The 14,886-nt window shown below is 37.9% G+C and overlaps 1 long non-coding RNA gene across 3 annotated transcripts in view; it reads left to right on the top strand.

Annotated features, from left to right (window-relative positions):
• Positions 1–14,886, top strand: part of LOC144085559 (uncharacterized) — a 60,528-nt gene extending 45,642 nt beyond the window's left edge. The window contains exons 4-5 of one of the 3 annotated variants that reach the window (XR_013304182.1): positions 8,132–8,232; positions 13,385–14,886. This is a non-coding gene — a long non-coding RNA (uncharacterized LOC144085559). Of the gene's footprint in view, positions 1–8,131; positions 8,233–9,188; positions 10,797–13,384 lie in introns of those variants that run through there. The other 2 variants (XR_013304180.1, XR_013304183.1) reach the window with 2 other exon arrangements.

Raw genomic sequence — 14,886 nt, 5'->3', positions numbered from 1 at the left:
ATGAAAGCCATATTGAATTTTTTTCATCTCGTTCACTGAGAAAGGGATATATTTAATTCTCCAAACTGCTAAAATTCTTCATTTTGAATGATTATATTTCTTCCCTGGAAAAAAAATCAGGGTGCTCGAATCAGCTAAATAATTGGAATTTGAAGATTACTACCTCACCATCAGGGAGAAATCTAATACTCATCTTAATATCTTTAAACAGCCGGCCAAAAATAGAGCACGTCAGCCCTTCTGTCCTGCTTCCTTGAGCCCTGCTTTGTTCCTTGGTGTGAATGTGTTTTACTGAATGCAGTGCTGCTAGAAATCAGAACTGGGTGTTAAAATGGCTTGGAATTCTATCAATCTCAATGGTAGAGAATGAAAACAATTCAGTAAAAAAAATAGCAAAATAACTAAGAAAATCCATTATTGATTAGCTTTAAGAATGCTGCCGTACAGCTGTAAAATGAAAGCATAGAGATGAAATATTTGTACACTTGGACACCAAACTAGAAATCACTTATGAAAGCAGTTTCAAGAGCCAATCAGTAGAAGAAAAATGTGATGCATATCTTTATGGGCGCATGTGAACTCGGTGCTTGCCGACGTGGAGAAGAGAATATGCAGAGACTTTGCAAGGATTATTATCAGAGGAAACCGTGGTTGGCGTGTTCTCATTTTCCCAACACGAAAAATAATGCTGTCGAGAATTAACAAATACAGTACTGCTCTACTTACAAAAAAATCCAAGTTACGAAACAAGTTCTGTAATCAATTAATTTCGTAAGTAGAGGTGCCATTATACTAGCCGTGTGCAGCCATGATATTTCCCTATATTACCTAATTTGTTGGCATCGATGGCAAAAGATGTCCAGCCTCTCTGAGTTTGAATAATTTAGACGGTCATCACCTTCTCTTCTAAGAGTGAATAAGTATAAGAAAAGTTCTCTGATAGACTTGATTTTGCATCACAATACAATATTAGCTTTTTCGTTGCATTTCACTTCTACCTTACATATTCGTGAGTTTCGTAATTTTTTTTTGATCTAACAAGGTTTTTATAAGTCATTTTAAGTCTGTTTCTGAATTCAAGACAACCCTTACAAAGCCTTCCCCATCATTCGTGACAGTGTGAAAGGTAGCCATGGGAGCAAGTAGACACTTGCAAGAAACATTTACACAATTAGATGATCTTCTAATGCGCTAGTAATTGTTCATCTTATCTAGCAGAAAAGTCTCTTGCATGCGAACATGTTTTAAGCAAAAAAATGAACCCATTTATGACAAGAAAATTAAAGGTCCTCCTGCTACAAAACCGGTAGACATTGAAGCGCATAGAAAAATAGGATTTACCAATTGGTCCTCAGTTTACAATGACAATTAGGATGAACCCCTTGAGATGCACCGTCTCAATTTTTGGTGTTTCATAATCCCATAATTCACTTTATGACTAGCTGTAATGAATACTAAACATTAAAAGAAAATAACATCTGCTTAGTATTCTTCAAACAGCAGAGGATTCTTTTCCCATGTAAAAACAGTTAACAGAATTTCAACCTTTTATTTGGTTCCAATCTTACAAATATGAATTCATCACATTCTGTTCCGTGTTCAGAAATCAGTGTTATTGAGACCCAAAAAGCCCACCTTAACTTATGATGAGCTCGTAAAAATGGAAAAGAAAATAAGAGGATTAGCATTGCCAATTTCTTAACTAATGTTCATCTTTTAGGTTGTTTATTTCTCAAGTCCACAATATTTCTTTCATTCATTGCAGCCTTTCCATTTAAAATTGATTTGTCATTATCTTCTAATGCCATACTACCAGAAGTGGATAAAATAGCCAAAAATTGCAAGTTAAAGTAGTTATACAAATTTATTCAAGAACAAAAAGTATTGGGTGAAAAGAATACTCAAGTACTGACTAACTACTGGTTATAATGTATGATTTATTTTTAAATATAATCAGACGGATAAAAACTGGGTTCAGCAATCTCCAAATAATAAACAAAAACACATTACCAACAACACTTTGTCGAAATGTCGACCTCGTTTGGTAAACACAAAAGACACAGCTTCATGTAGCTGCTTTTTCATGCGGTGTGTAAGCGAACCATACTTTGAATATGAGACCATGGGTGTTCATTATTTTCAGTTTCAACATCAGAGACAGTTGCTGCTGCCATTTTCCACATGCTTTTTAATGCCTAAGGTCCTAAGCCTTTTTAGGCAGGGATTTTTTGTTTGTTTTGATTTTTTAATACTTTGTTTATGCCATGTTTGAGCTGACATGGGTCTCTTGCTTAGTATATATTTTTCTCAGCATGACATGAACTATTCTTATTGCACTATAGCCTATGATATTGGGCCATAAAAACAAAATGATCTAATTTCGAGAAAAAATATATAGAAACAAAACATCAGCTGTATCGTCCAATGAGCATGAGCATCTGATTGGTATAATCAAGTCATATGATTATTGATGCTATTTCTCTTGTGAAACTGGTAGAGCCACTCTATGGGTATCATTGGCAAAAAAATAATAAATTGAACCCAATGTAGAATAAAGAGGAAAAAGCAATTCTAGCATAGTCCAAGTAAGCAGAGTAAGAATAACCCTTAATTGTTCACAAATTTATTGAAGTAAAAGTATGAATTATGCCCCGACATACTTCACTTAAAAGATGTTTTTAGTTAGTTTTTCAAGTAAAGCGCTCTTACCCACCTCTACATCCTACAATCTCTATTGGATGACGAGTTATGGGCAGTGATGGTCATGAAGGGGGGTCTACAGCACGGAATCTTACACTTCCGCTGTAATTCTGTACTTCTGTTGTGGTCACTTTGTGTTAATGTTGCAGCTATTCTATACATATATGATTAGTGTATTATATTTTCCTCTTAAGTTTTTTTACAATGCACAGAGAGTGTTGCCTGCGCAGGCGTGTCATTGCCATTTCTGAGTCATTCAGCTCAAGGTTTTTTTCACGTCATGCAAGTGTGATTCCAACATGCATCTCCCACTGTAAATTATTGCTTGTTTGGCCTGTGCACTACCACCTCCAATGTGGGATTATGCTTGAGTCTTTTATTCATTTGTCACGAGCCAAGTGTATCGGAATAGTGTAAATGAGTTTTCACAATCTTGATAAGCATTTTTTTTAGAGTTTATAGTGCTGGCTGAGTTTGTTTTCCAGTAAACTATGTTGCCAAAAAAGTTCCAAAACATCTCAATGTCTTCTGAGTAAGCATTTAAGTAATAAAATGTAATTAATTTAAAATGATTCAAAAATACTTTTGTCTTTTGTGCTATTCATGATTACAGTTTTTTCTGGAAAATTAAACATAGCCAATTTCTGCAGAAAGCACATATCTGGTTGCACTGACAATATAAAACTGATTTTCTTTCTTTGTAATATTTTGTGTTTTCATACGCTTTGTATAAACACAACAATATATGGAAATTTGAATGAAGTATTTACTCTTGATACAGTGCGTGGTTTTGTTTGGAAAAATTGTTGAAATGAACTGTGTTGTGTTTACCGAAGGAGCTAGCCAGGGAGTGTCATTTGAAGGTTCTTTCTTTTGTGGAGACAAAACCGTGAAACACCGACTGGTTTTTGTCCAGGAGCCGTCATTGTTTGTAAACACAAAGCATTTCTTTAATTTAGCTTAGTGAAGCATAGGGACTTGTGTCTTGCATCAGTGTTGGTTCATGTCACCCTCCCATTTGTATCACACAGTTAGAATGCAGATGAGCTTCAAACTGCTGCTACAGCTTTGAAGACTAGACTTGGCTTTGTATTAATGAGAAATGAATAAATGCTTTCCATTAGAGAGAATTAAAGACTTGACACACGTACGCAAGAGACATGTTTGCGGTGGGGGTAAAAATGCTGTAATAAGTAGCGGTGTAGATTTTCTTGGGGGCAATGCTTTTTGTGTGTCATAATGGGAAACAAATGTATCCTTCTTGTTAAACCTTTCCATTACTACTCCATTTGCGGTGCTGCAAATGAAGCTGCACCCTGTGGGGCAAACACTCAGCCATCTATATACTTTGGTGCACACACATGTTCGTGCACTCTCTTTTCAGTTCCCCCATTTCCGCAACTCGCGGGAATTGTGATGAGAGGGATCGATGACAGTTATCTCCCCTTCCTAACTACATACAGGATCTCAACTATTTTCGCTCTAGTCCCCTGCGCGGTGAAGCAAGCAATAAATAAATAGATTGTACATTGAAATGTCCACTTCGAAAATATGTGTAGTATTTTCAATTGTTCAGATAATGGATGTCAAAATGGTATATGTAAAAGAGTCATACCTCGGACAAAATACTGAAAAAAAGACTTTAGAGTAGTTTTCCACTCGCGGACAAGTTATGTCATTGAAAACGACAAATATACACCAATTTTTCACCCAACGAATTCATCAAAGGATATATTTTCACATTACACTACGTGATAAAATCTTTAATGTCAAATGTACTATTCATACTTTTCCAATCACAATTAAGTTCTGATTAATTAATTACATTTTTCCTGGCCAACTATTTTAGTATATCAATATACTGCAAATAAGACAGTATAACAAAAGTACATTTAGGACATTACAAGGAAATACAGAGAGCTATTTAGACAAAGAAAGATAAAAGTAGTGCAGAGGTGCAGTGCAATGACAGCTGTGCAAGTGAAGATGAAAACTGTCCATTAATATGAAGTGATCTGAAGTGCAGAACAGTGATAGAGCAACAATAGTGCAACCGATGCAGTTTTTATGTAATACTAAGTGACAGTGGCATGAAATACTGATCAACAGTCATTTATATATGCAGAAAGTGAGTATGATCATAGAAATCATTTAAATGAAATTATGTTTGAGATGTATTTAACTCTGAGCCAGACAACTATATATAACACTTTGTTAATTCAAATAAATGAACTCATTGATGGGAATAGACATCAAATCCATTCTAACAGGGAAGGCTGCCAGTGAAAGAGTTACCTTACTCGCTGCCATTTGAACTGAATGTGCTTGAATCCCTGTCCACCCCGCCCAGATAAACTCTATTGGATGTCTATCGTGGTCAATGGCAACGATTGTTACATCAGAAAAAGACATTTTTTATGGGAGCAGAAATGAAAATGGCATGTCTCGAGTTTTTGACTTTTCCCTAGTAGTGTGGCAAAGAGTCCAAAAAAACAAAAACACCCCAAACACTGATTTGGCTGACTGGACAACACTTTTTCTTTCCCCCAAAACATCTGGGAGTTGTTTTAAATTCCCTTTTTTTCTTCAATATGACTTTAGTTTCTATTCTTCCTTCAAGTCTGACTACTAATTGTTTGGCTATTGAGTTTGTCAGATTCGCCATTCGACACCCACAAAAACATGCATAAATAAAGAGGAAAGACACCCTCTGGATTTCACTTGGAAGGAGGACGGACATTGATGTTCTGCCTTTTCTTTAGACAGTTAGACAATACACTTTGAAGATTTTGTTTCCGAGCGCATCTAAATCAAAGTACGGTAAGGCATGAATGTGTTTGCCTTTGGGAAAATCCGTGATCTGAGCTCAGTTATTAAGAACAGAAATGCAAAGCTTTTAATAAAAAAGAGCTTACTTAACACCCTCTCCTGGAAAAACAACTATTTTAATGAATTAGACAGACAGAGACAGGTAACCTTTCTCAAATTTTCTCCACATATGCGATGTGCTTTCCAAATGTGAATTCCCTATTAAAATGCAGAGGCTAAAAGCTGACACAGTCCAGCTCAAGTGCATCCAAATTCTGCTGTTGGCACCATCATGATTCATTAACCTAGAAGCGTGTGCTGCTCGCAGGCCTGTGAGCTCTCACACATAACAACTGTGCTCTTCGGTTCTGGGGGCTCTTTAAAAAAAATAAAAAATCTTAAAGGATTTTTCTCATTACCACAGTGTGATTCTGGGATACATTTCTTTAATGACCCATTTAAAAATACTGAGGTCAACCGGCATTCCAGAAAAGATTGCGTTGGACTATTGAGAGACCACTTTCTACACTATTCAATGTGTACTCATTATTGCCAGAATTGTTTTCACAGGACAGGGATTATATGAGAATTATTATGTGTTGGCAAATTAATTAAACGATGCGCAGAAATTGCAGGTAGCCATTCCATTCATGGCATGCTCACAGTTTACTGAAGTTAACATTCAAATGCGGACAGACTATAATGTCTCACTCAGTCTTATCAATGTCTCCGGAAAAGCAATTTCAAGCCAATTTTGCTGCTCCTCCTCTTTGGCGTTTTGCCCCTCTTTTGGCATAGGCATGTGACAGACTCGCCTCCTGGATGTTCAGCTACTAATCAACCGGATAACACAATGCCACAATGCAATCAGGACATGCAAGTATATATTTGGGGATTGGACAACAAAGTCTTTGTTCTTTGGCTAGAATTACACTTGCAGTTTTTTTTTCTCCAGAAAGTAAAACTCATTATGTCTATCAAACTATGACACATAGAATACATAATTACAAGCCTTTTGTTCCTGGAATTCCAGATTACAGATCATTAAAACTTTTTACTAATAGTAAATCAGAACATATGCTCTGCGAGTTGGTAAGAAATCTACCCGAACTTGTTTATAAGTCTCTTTTTAAATAAGGGACAGTCTTACACCACATCAATGCTTTGTTCATTTCCACAGCATTCAGGCTTTTGGAATTGGCTGTCATCTTAAAAGTGACATCTCCTCAAGTTAAGTCCCGCAATGAACCCATAGCCTGGGCAAGTGGTAAAAAAAAAAAGTGAAAATGAGCTCCTAATCCCAAATCCTAATCCTCAATTGCTGACACTGCAGTGTACAACAATAACTGGCTAAAATGACCGCAGTTCCTAAAATAGTCCAAAGCTCAAAATGCCTCAAACAAAACAAAACTCTCCTCATGACCTGGCCTGTTTTGCAGGCAAAGGATTATACACCTCATTCTCGGACAGCAGAGTCGCTGCTTACAGTGAACCAAATGTCGAATTATTATAGATGGAAATGTTGCATACTTGTAAACTGTGTGTGCTGCTGTGACAGTCATGAATAGACTACACGGTGGGTTAATGAGGACAACAGGTAGCTATGCGGGACTCAGACAGGATTTCCCTTTAACGAGTTGTGCTGCAGACAAGACGGCGTACTGAGCGAGAGTGAAAAAAACATTGTTACTGTGCACTGACGTTTTCAGATTCTTAACTATCTGCTGGGAAGACAAACAGAGTGTTTACAACATTCCCTCTTAGCGAGGTTTCAGACAGATGGAAGTAAGCAGAAGAAGCCGTGGCACAGATTAACAGATAACAACAGAAAGAGCAAAAGCCGAGCACAGGAAACAGACCACAATTTCGCATTGAAGTAAGAGGCTTAGCTTGATTCAAAAAGTATTTTTAGTGTCCTTCGGTCGTTTTGAAATGTTGACAGCGTAGATTAACCTAACGTTGCGAAGCCGCATCCAATGTGTTTGAGCACCAAACTTCCTTTCATATCAATAGCTCCATCTGAGTCCTCTGGCAAATAGAACAGTCTTGTTGAAATTTAAACACACAAAATGTTGAAGTTTCAGCTTTAATTAAACCAAACTTGTCAACCTCTTCTTTATTTGTTCCACATCTGTCGATGGTTTTTGAATCTTGGTCTGGCTTTCGAAAATCTATGCAAAGCCGAAGGTCTTTTCAGTAGAACTACTGAAATTTTAAACAAGGAGCCACTGTATGGGAGTCAGGGATCACTTTGGATAAAATAAGCAGCATTAGTGAGGAGATGGCTCTGCTTTGTAAATCTGAAGAATAAAATGCCCTACAGCATGAAGAAAATGTTTGTGTCAGAGTGCCAAAAAAGATAGATATGATTGCAGGAATCATATAAAATCATAGGTAGAACCAATGGCGTGACAGACTAGACGGAAAGCCGACTTCTCTATGCGCAATGAAACCTACGATTTAAGGGCTGATGGTTCCAATCCAAAGTTGACTGTCATTTTCAAACATGAAATAATGTACATCATTTATTTACACCTAAACTATAGTAAAGATAAAATAAGCGCCATTTGAATAGGTTTTACGAGTTTGGTCAGTTTCATCTCTATAAATTTCCCATTTGCAGATACAGCAAGATGGTCTTTTCAGACAGAATTCACCATGAAAGCTTCTGTACACAAGCTTTTCAGTAGTGAACAGCAAGTGGGGACCATCAGCAATCATTCGGTAAGCACAGCAGTGCCTTTGGGTGCTTAGCTCTTTCTCTTCTATTTGACAGGGACCAAAAGCAAAATTCTTTCAGAATAAATATTTGATATGCAATGCAACAGATGGGGAAAAACACTAAAAAAAAAAACTGCAATGATTTTCCTTGTGGGAAAGTATTGACAAAGTAATCATATTGTTACCCTCCATATTTGGGGGAAATCAATATCATAAAATCAGAGCAAACAGACAAAAATATGAAGCATTTTAGCATTTCAAGGTTTAACAACAATGATTTGGTATCTATTCATCTTGCTCATATCCTTTTCTATCATTTTCTGAACCACTTTTCCTCACAAGGCTCACGGGGGGTGAGTAACTTAACCTAAAGTAGCTGGTTTTAGTCCCATACTTGACCTCTTGTTGGTAGACGGATTCCATATGTTCCAACCAGTGAAAAAATGTCCACTTGCCTGCTTGAAAGGCAGAGACTGAAGACATAGATAGCCGAAATAGGAACTGCGAGATGCATACTTCAAATGAACGCAGTGACATATTTTTGAACATAGTAAATGACTGCATTGCATTAAATATAAATAGCAGAACCAAATACAAACAGCGCATCACTTACTGAGTTCCACAGTTTAAAAAAAAATGTTAGGGTTGTGTAAATGTCGGTTAAAAGCTTCAATAATGAGCAATGCATTTGTACTTTGACGTTCCACATCTACTAAACAATGCAGAGAAAATGGTTGAGTACAAAAAAATTATGACATTTTCAATAAAGTAACATAACTATATGAACATTTTGTGTAATAAGCATTCAGGTGGATTTGAGTTGAGTACAGCCCATTCTTGAGTGCATCTGCTAATGCTGTATTAAGAAGATAACTTAATAGCAGGGAAAGCAGTTTCTTTCAGCCTTCCCTCAAATTACCTTTCCACCGCACAGATGTTCATGCATTGTTTTGTGACAGCCTTTTAGTATTCTAGGTCGGCCCCTGCAATGCCCCAGTGTGACTCAAGAATGAAAGGGCATGTACAGGGATGGAGCAAAAATAGCAGCCGGGCCACAGAAGCCAAAGATTTGACAAAGCCTCGGACATATGTGTTTCCTGACCTGAATAACTAAGAGAGCGGCAGCTCGCTCAGCCACACTGACCTCGTGTATGTTTGAGAATGCCGCTACTTTTCTTCTTTCATCTATTTGCACTTCCATTAGCCCTTCCCACATGAGCAGACCTGGAAACGTTTGATGGCTGATTTCGCATATGCCAGTGTTCCACTGTTGCGCAGCACAAGTGGATATCAAATGGAAACTATTATTAACTGATTTCAATAATGTTGAGAGGATGTTAAATCTGCTGCAACACTTGCTAATTTGACAGCCCTGGAGGGCATTGGCGATTTACTGCAAATTTTATTGTTTGTACTCATTTATTCACCCATTTTAAAGCCGAATTTTTTGGTAAACCTGTTATGAAACACCTGACTTCGGTTTGGGAAGTATGGGTTCGATTGCCACTTTGTGAAGAAGTAAATGTGTGTGTGAATGGTTTTCTGTCTCAATGTGTGCTGTACTACTGACTGGCGACCAGTTTAGGTTGTAGTCCTCCTCTTCCGTGACTCCGGAGAGCAACATAAATAAGCTGTGTTGAAAATAAAAGAATAAATGGATAAGATTGGGTATATACGTTGAGCAGAACGCAACGCTACCGCAGCAATTTGAAAATAAAATAACGGATACAGGGAATGTGTTTACGCTTTGGTTGATTTCGTAACTTGGATCTTGTTTTCGTGTATTCGAACAGTAATGCGTATATCAAAGTGTTTTGTAAAACTTTAAATGTATATATATAGATATACCAGTTTTGCAATTTTACAAATGAACTCTTCATAAATATACTGCAAATAATGCATTATATCATCCTGATATATTCCATCGTATCAACACTTAACTCTTGCATGCTCCAATCAAAACATTCCAAATATTGATTTTGAAACCAAAGCCTCTGCCACCTCATCCACCTTTGTCAAATTCACAACCTGCTACTTATGTTGCATTTCCATCCTTAATCAATGTGGCGAGAACAGCACGAGGGGGTCTATTGATCTGTGTTGCACACTGGCTACATTTTATCATTTCATAATTAAAGATTTCAAGAAAGCAAACACTCGGTAAATAGTACAAGGTGTGGGCCAAGCAGCAATGTCGCGCCAACAGCGACACAACCCCAGATCTATTGAGCAAATAAACGGATATGATGCCAAGCTGCAAAAATCACAGCCACAAATAGAGACTTGTGCAGTCTGCCAAAGCTATTTACATCACATAAGGTGCACTTGAATATGTCACCATTCACCACCCACCACCTTTTCTTTCTAACGCTGGATGAAATCACAATGCCACTCCTGGCTTGTGATTACTTTGGCACATTGCGTGTTAGCAGGCTGGGCGCATTCGTATTCAGGCAATGTCAGATCTTTTTACATCATGTTCCTGGACTCAAGTCACTTCTTCGCGCCATTTCCCCTCTAAGGTTGATTCCACTTCACGGTTGGGGCGCAAGTGATCAAACTGGTGTACAGCCATCTTAAAGCTCAGCAGGAAGCCGAGTCGGGAAGAGGAAGAACTCGGGGGAGGGGGTGGGAAGAATGAGTCAAATGAGAGATGACAGAGAATTCAAATAAAGAGAGAAAAGGCGAGATGCTGAAAGAACACCGTGTGGTTGAGAGAAGGAGGGGATTTCTGCATGGCGCAAAGAGGAAGTTGGGCATGTCAGACAAGGAAAGGAAATCAGGATATTGAGAGCATGAAGGAAGCAAAATAGTGAGGCGAAAAGAAAAAGTGGGGGGGCTGGAACTTTTCAATTACAGCACTCGCACACAACAAAGACCCAGATTTCAAGAGACTATAACTGTCTGCTGCCCAGAGGGAGAAGCTCATTTATACTCCTCAATCCCGCCTTTCTATTCTCTACACAATTTACAAGTTGGAATGTTTAAAGTGTTCTTTCTGTTGCACAAGCAAATGCAAGCTTTTCTATCATTACAGCTGTTCTGGCTGCCAGAAATAGGTACCATAGAAAGTTGTTTTTCTTCGTCTTTCAAAAATAAAGCCACACCATTCTGCATTGACGTCCTGCGTTTTGTTCGGAAACTCCTGTACCTAAGTGAGATAATCCAAGAGTCTGTCAGCGCAACTGACAGGGACTGTAGCTATTTAGACTTGGAAGATGTGACCTCTTGATATTGAATTGACTGCCCTAATTTGAGATAGAGGGTGAAAAAAAATCATTCCCTGTCTTCCTGAAGGGTTCCTGCCAAATAACATTAACACTAAGGTAGATCGATGGAAGCCGACTATTGATTGCACCTCGTCATGGATAACAGACACGCTTCTCGCAGCTCATTTAACACTGCTTTTCAGTGAAAATGACATGCATAATGACAGCAATGCTGAAAAGATCGGAACAAAGAAGACTCCTGGGAAACGTCAGATACAAACATCTCATCTCATTTTCTGAACCGCTTTATCCTCATTAGGGTCTTGGGGGGTGCTGGAGCCTATCCCAGCTGACTCCGGGCCAGAGGCGGGGGACACCCTGAATCCCCAGCCAATCGCAGGGCACAAGGAGACAGACAACCATTCACAATCACACCCATACCGAGGGGCATTTTAGAGTGTCCAATCAGCCCACCATGCATGTTTTTGGAATGTGGGAGGAAACTGGAGTACCCGAAGCAAACCCACGCAGGCCCAGGGAGAACATGCAAACTCCACACAAGTGGACCAATCCTGGATTTGAACCCAGGATCCCAGAGCTGTGAGGCCGTCGCGCTAACCACTTGCTCCACCGGGCCGCCAGATACAAACATCTGCTATTAAAAATATATATATACAAAATAAATCATCTTTTCTTTTGTGGTTATCGTTACGGATCAAACCTGGGGGTGTAATTAGATTGATCTGCTGTACTTGGCGAAAAAAGGACAAAGTTTGTGGATAATGAAAATCTAGTATGAGTGATGATCAAGTTGTTATTTATGTTCGCCTCCATCCAAATGGCAAAAGTAATTTTCATGCGATGTGAGTAGCTAACTGGACAGACTTTCAGAGATTACATTTTAGAGTTTTTTGGGGTGTTGCAGTTAGAATGATGTAAGATCGATGATGTTTTTTTAATGCACATTGTTTTTTTAGTTTAGCTAGAGTGCAAGACAACACAAAGTATAATTGAGATTCCTATAAAAGATAGTTCCTCAAAGTATTCCAGTGTTCAAGTGGTGAGTTTCTTAGAGCTTCAATAATGGAAAGATAAACATTAAACGAAAAAAAATGTTAGAGGTTATGGGTGCAGCCATTTGGGGATTTTGTATACACACATTAATATACTGGAGAATAAGTGCAAGACATGGTATTCATTGTCATATTGTTTATGAAAGATATAAAGAAAGGCGGGTGAGACAAAATGTCTGCCCTAGTCTCAGGTGGCCACATCCTAGAAATATTGTCTTTTATTTACATTTTAGATTAGATTAGATAACTTTATTCATCCCGTACTCGGGAAATTCTACCCCACAAAATTTTACCCCACAATTATAATTTTTTTTTTTAATATATATTTTAAATTTGGTTTGAATAGAATAAGTGGATGACCAAACAAACTCTCTGTTTTGTGTGTACCGAGTGACAGGTTTCAAATTATTTCTCAATGAATCATAACACATTAAATGTCTTTCTTTCGGAAAATGATATATATTATATTGTTGTCTATTTAGAAGATTGCCGGTTGAATCATATTGTGGTCAGGCAATTTCTAACCACAAACAACACACAGTGGAGTTTGTCTCCGACGCCAGCGAGACCACCTCGAAGACTGCGGTTGATTTGATTCTCGCCAGTGTTTGATTACTGTGTTCACACCTGATCAAACAACTGCACCAAGGAGGAAAGCGTACAGCAGTTCGATGAAAATGTATTGCACACCTATAGGAGGCATTAAAATAGAAGCACAGCTATAAGGAGAAAAATACCCTCCAAAAACAATATCCACCTATCACAAAACCTGTCGTACTGTGAGTAATTGTCATCTTATTCTCCTGTGTATTTTCTGTTTTTAATGAACAAACCAAGCTATTCTGGTATTTTAAGTGGCATTTTAATCTACAGACTGGGTCCTTTGTGTGCCCATGATCTGTGGATGAGGAGCTCACTAGTGCGTGTGGCAGCAGTCAGAAGCAGTTGCCACAAAAGAGAAAACACTTCTCATCATGCATGTTGATGGATCAGACAGAATTTGGAATTTGAAAGAGGGTTATGAAATCACCTGGTTGCTGTTTGGAAGCTCAGCAATGCTGTCATATTGACTAGGTCAAGGTCTAAAAGATGGAGGGTAATGTGATTTTTTTTTAAAAGAAATAAATCCAACAGATACTTGTTTTTATGTTCTAATATTTAAGGCCTCTCTGTTTTTTCAACAAAAACTATTTTTGTCAAAAATCAGGAAATTCATTAGGAACGCTTATTTAAAAAATGTTTTTATAACCTGTTTTTTATACTACCCTATTTTACAGTGTTACCCCATCCAGACCATTTTGTCGAATGATTGCATAATTTTTGCTAAGGGTAGGTTTGTCGTCAAATCCTAGATTACTTGCAAAAATTGCAATTTCAAAAGGAACTGCACTAAAAAAGTTCAGACCAAATGTATGATGGTCCAGAACAAAGACTTTCCTGGTGTGAATAATTCTTGAAACCTTAATTAGTACCACTTGAATTAAATTGGACTCAAATCATTTTCATTGCTTATTACAAAAATGTAATAAAGATTAATAATAATTCTAAACTTAAACTAAGGCTCATATTAAATTGGCAGCCAAAAACAGCACTTGTGCCCAGGGCAGGAAATACTTGCAGAATTTTGCTATTTGTAGCAAAATTCGATCCTTTTGCCAAATGGTTTGCTGGTTTCTCTATATTGTACATGAAGTCATTGAACCGATACTTTTCCCCTCAGTCTATGTCTTGGCTATCTCGTCCACATTCATTTGCAAGTGTATGACAGCTTGCTTTACTATTATATTTTGAAGCTTTGACATGTGAAAAAGATTTGTCCAGAGATGTTGCTGCAGGGAAGGTTGAAAATTTCTGCATGCACACCTGCTCTTCCAGCTGTCTCACGCATCATCATCTTTTGAGGGGCAGGGAGAGAGTCCTTCAAATACAATTTGAACTTTTTTAAGTAGCTTTTATAGATATCAACTTTTTGGAAACAAGATGAGATTTGAAAGCAATGACAAAACTTGAGAGTGCTGCTATAAATGCACTGATGAGTGTCAAAAAAACCCGCTATCTGAAAATGACCAGTAATTACCCTCGCTGGTAAATCTAGCAATGTGCTTTTCATCCTTATACGAGGTGTCTTTAGTCATGCAAGCCCTCGGCTGTAAAGCTGTGGCACAGGACAGTAAAATGGAAAAATAGGGGTGATAATGAGCCTATTAGGAGACTCATTTTATCACATTTATCCACCCATGGAACATGCTGTGATGCCAAATAATTAGGATGAATCATTTGAATGTGTTGTCGACTGATATAAGCATTCCTCATCTTGCTGTCCTTAGAACTGCAAACCAGGGAGACTGTACACATCACCCTCTTGCTCGCTGGCT

The sequence above is a fragment of the Stigmatopora argus genome, chromosome 12 (genome assembly GCF_051989625.1).
Source record: "Stigmatopora argus isolate UIUO_Sarg chromosome 12, RoL_Sarg_1.0, whole genome shotgun sequence".
NCBI lineage: Eukaryota > Metazoa > Chordata > Actinopteri > Syngnathiformes > Syngnathidae > Stigmatopora > Stigmatopora argus.
Note: the sequence above shows the minus strand (reverse complement) of the source record. Positions and strands in the feature narration are given on the sequence as shown.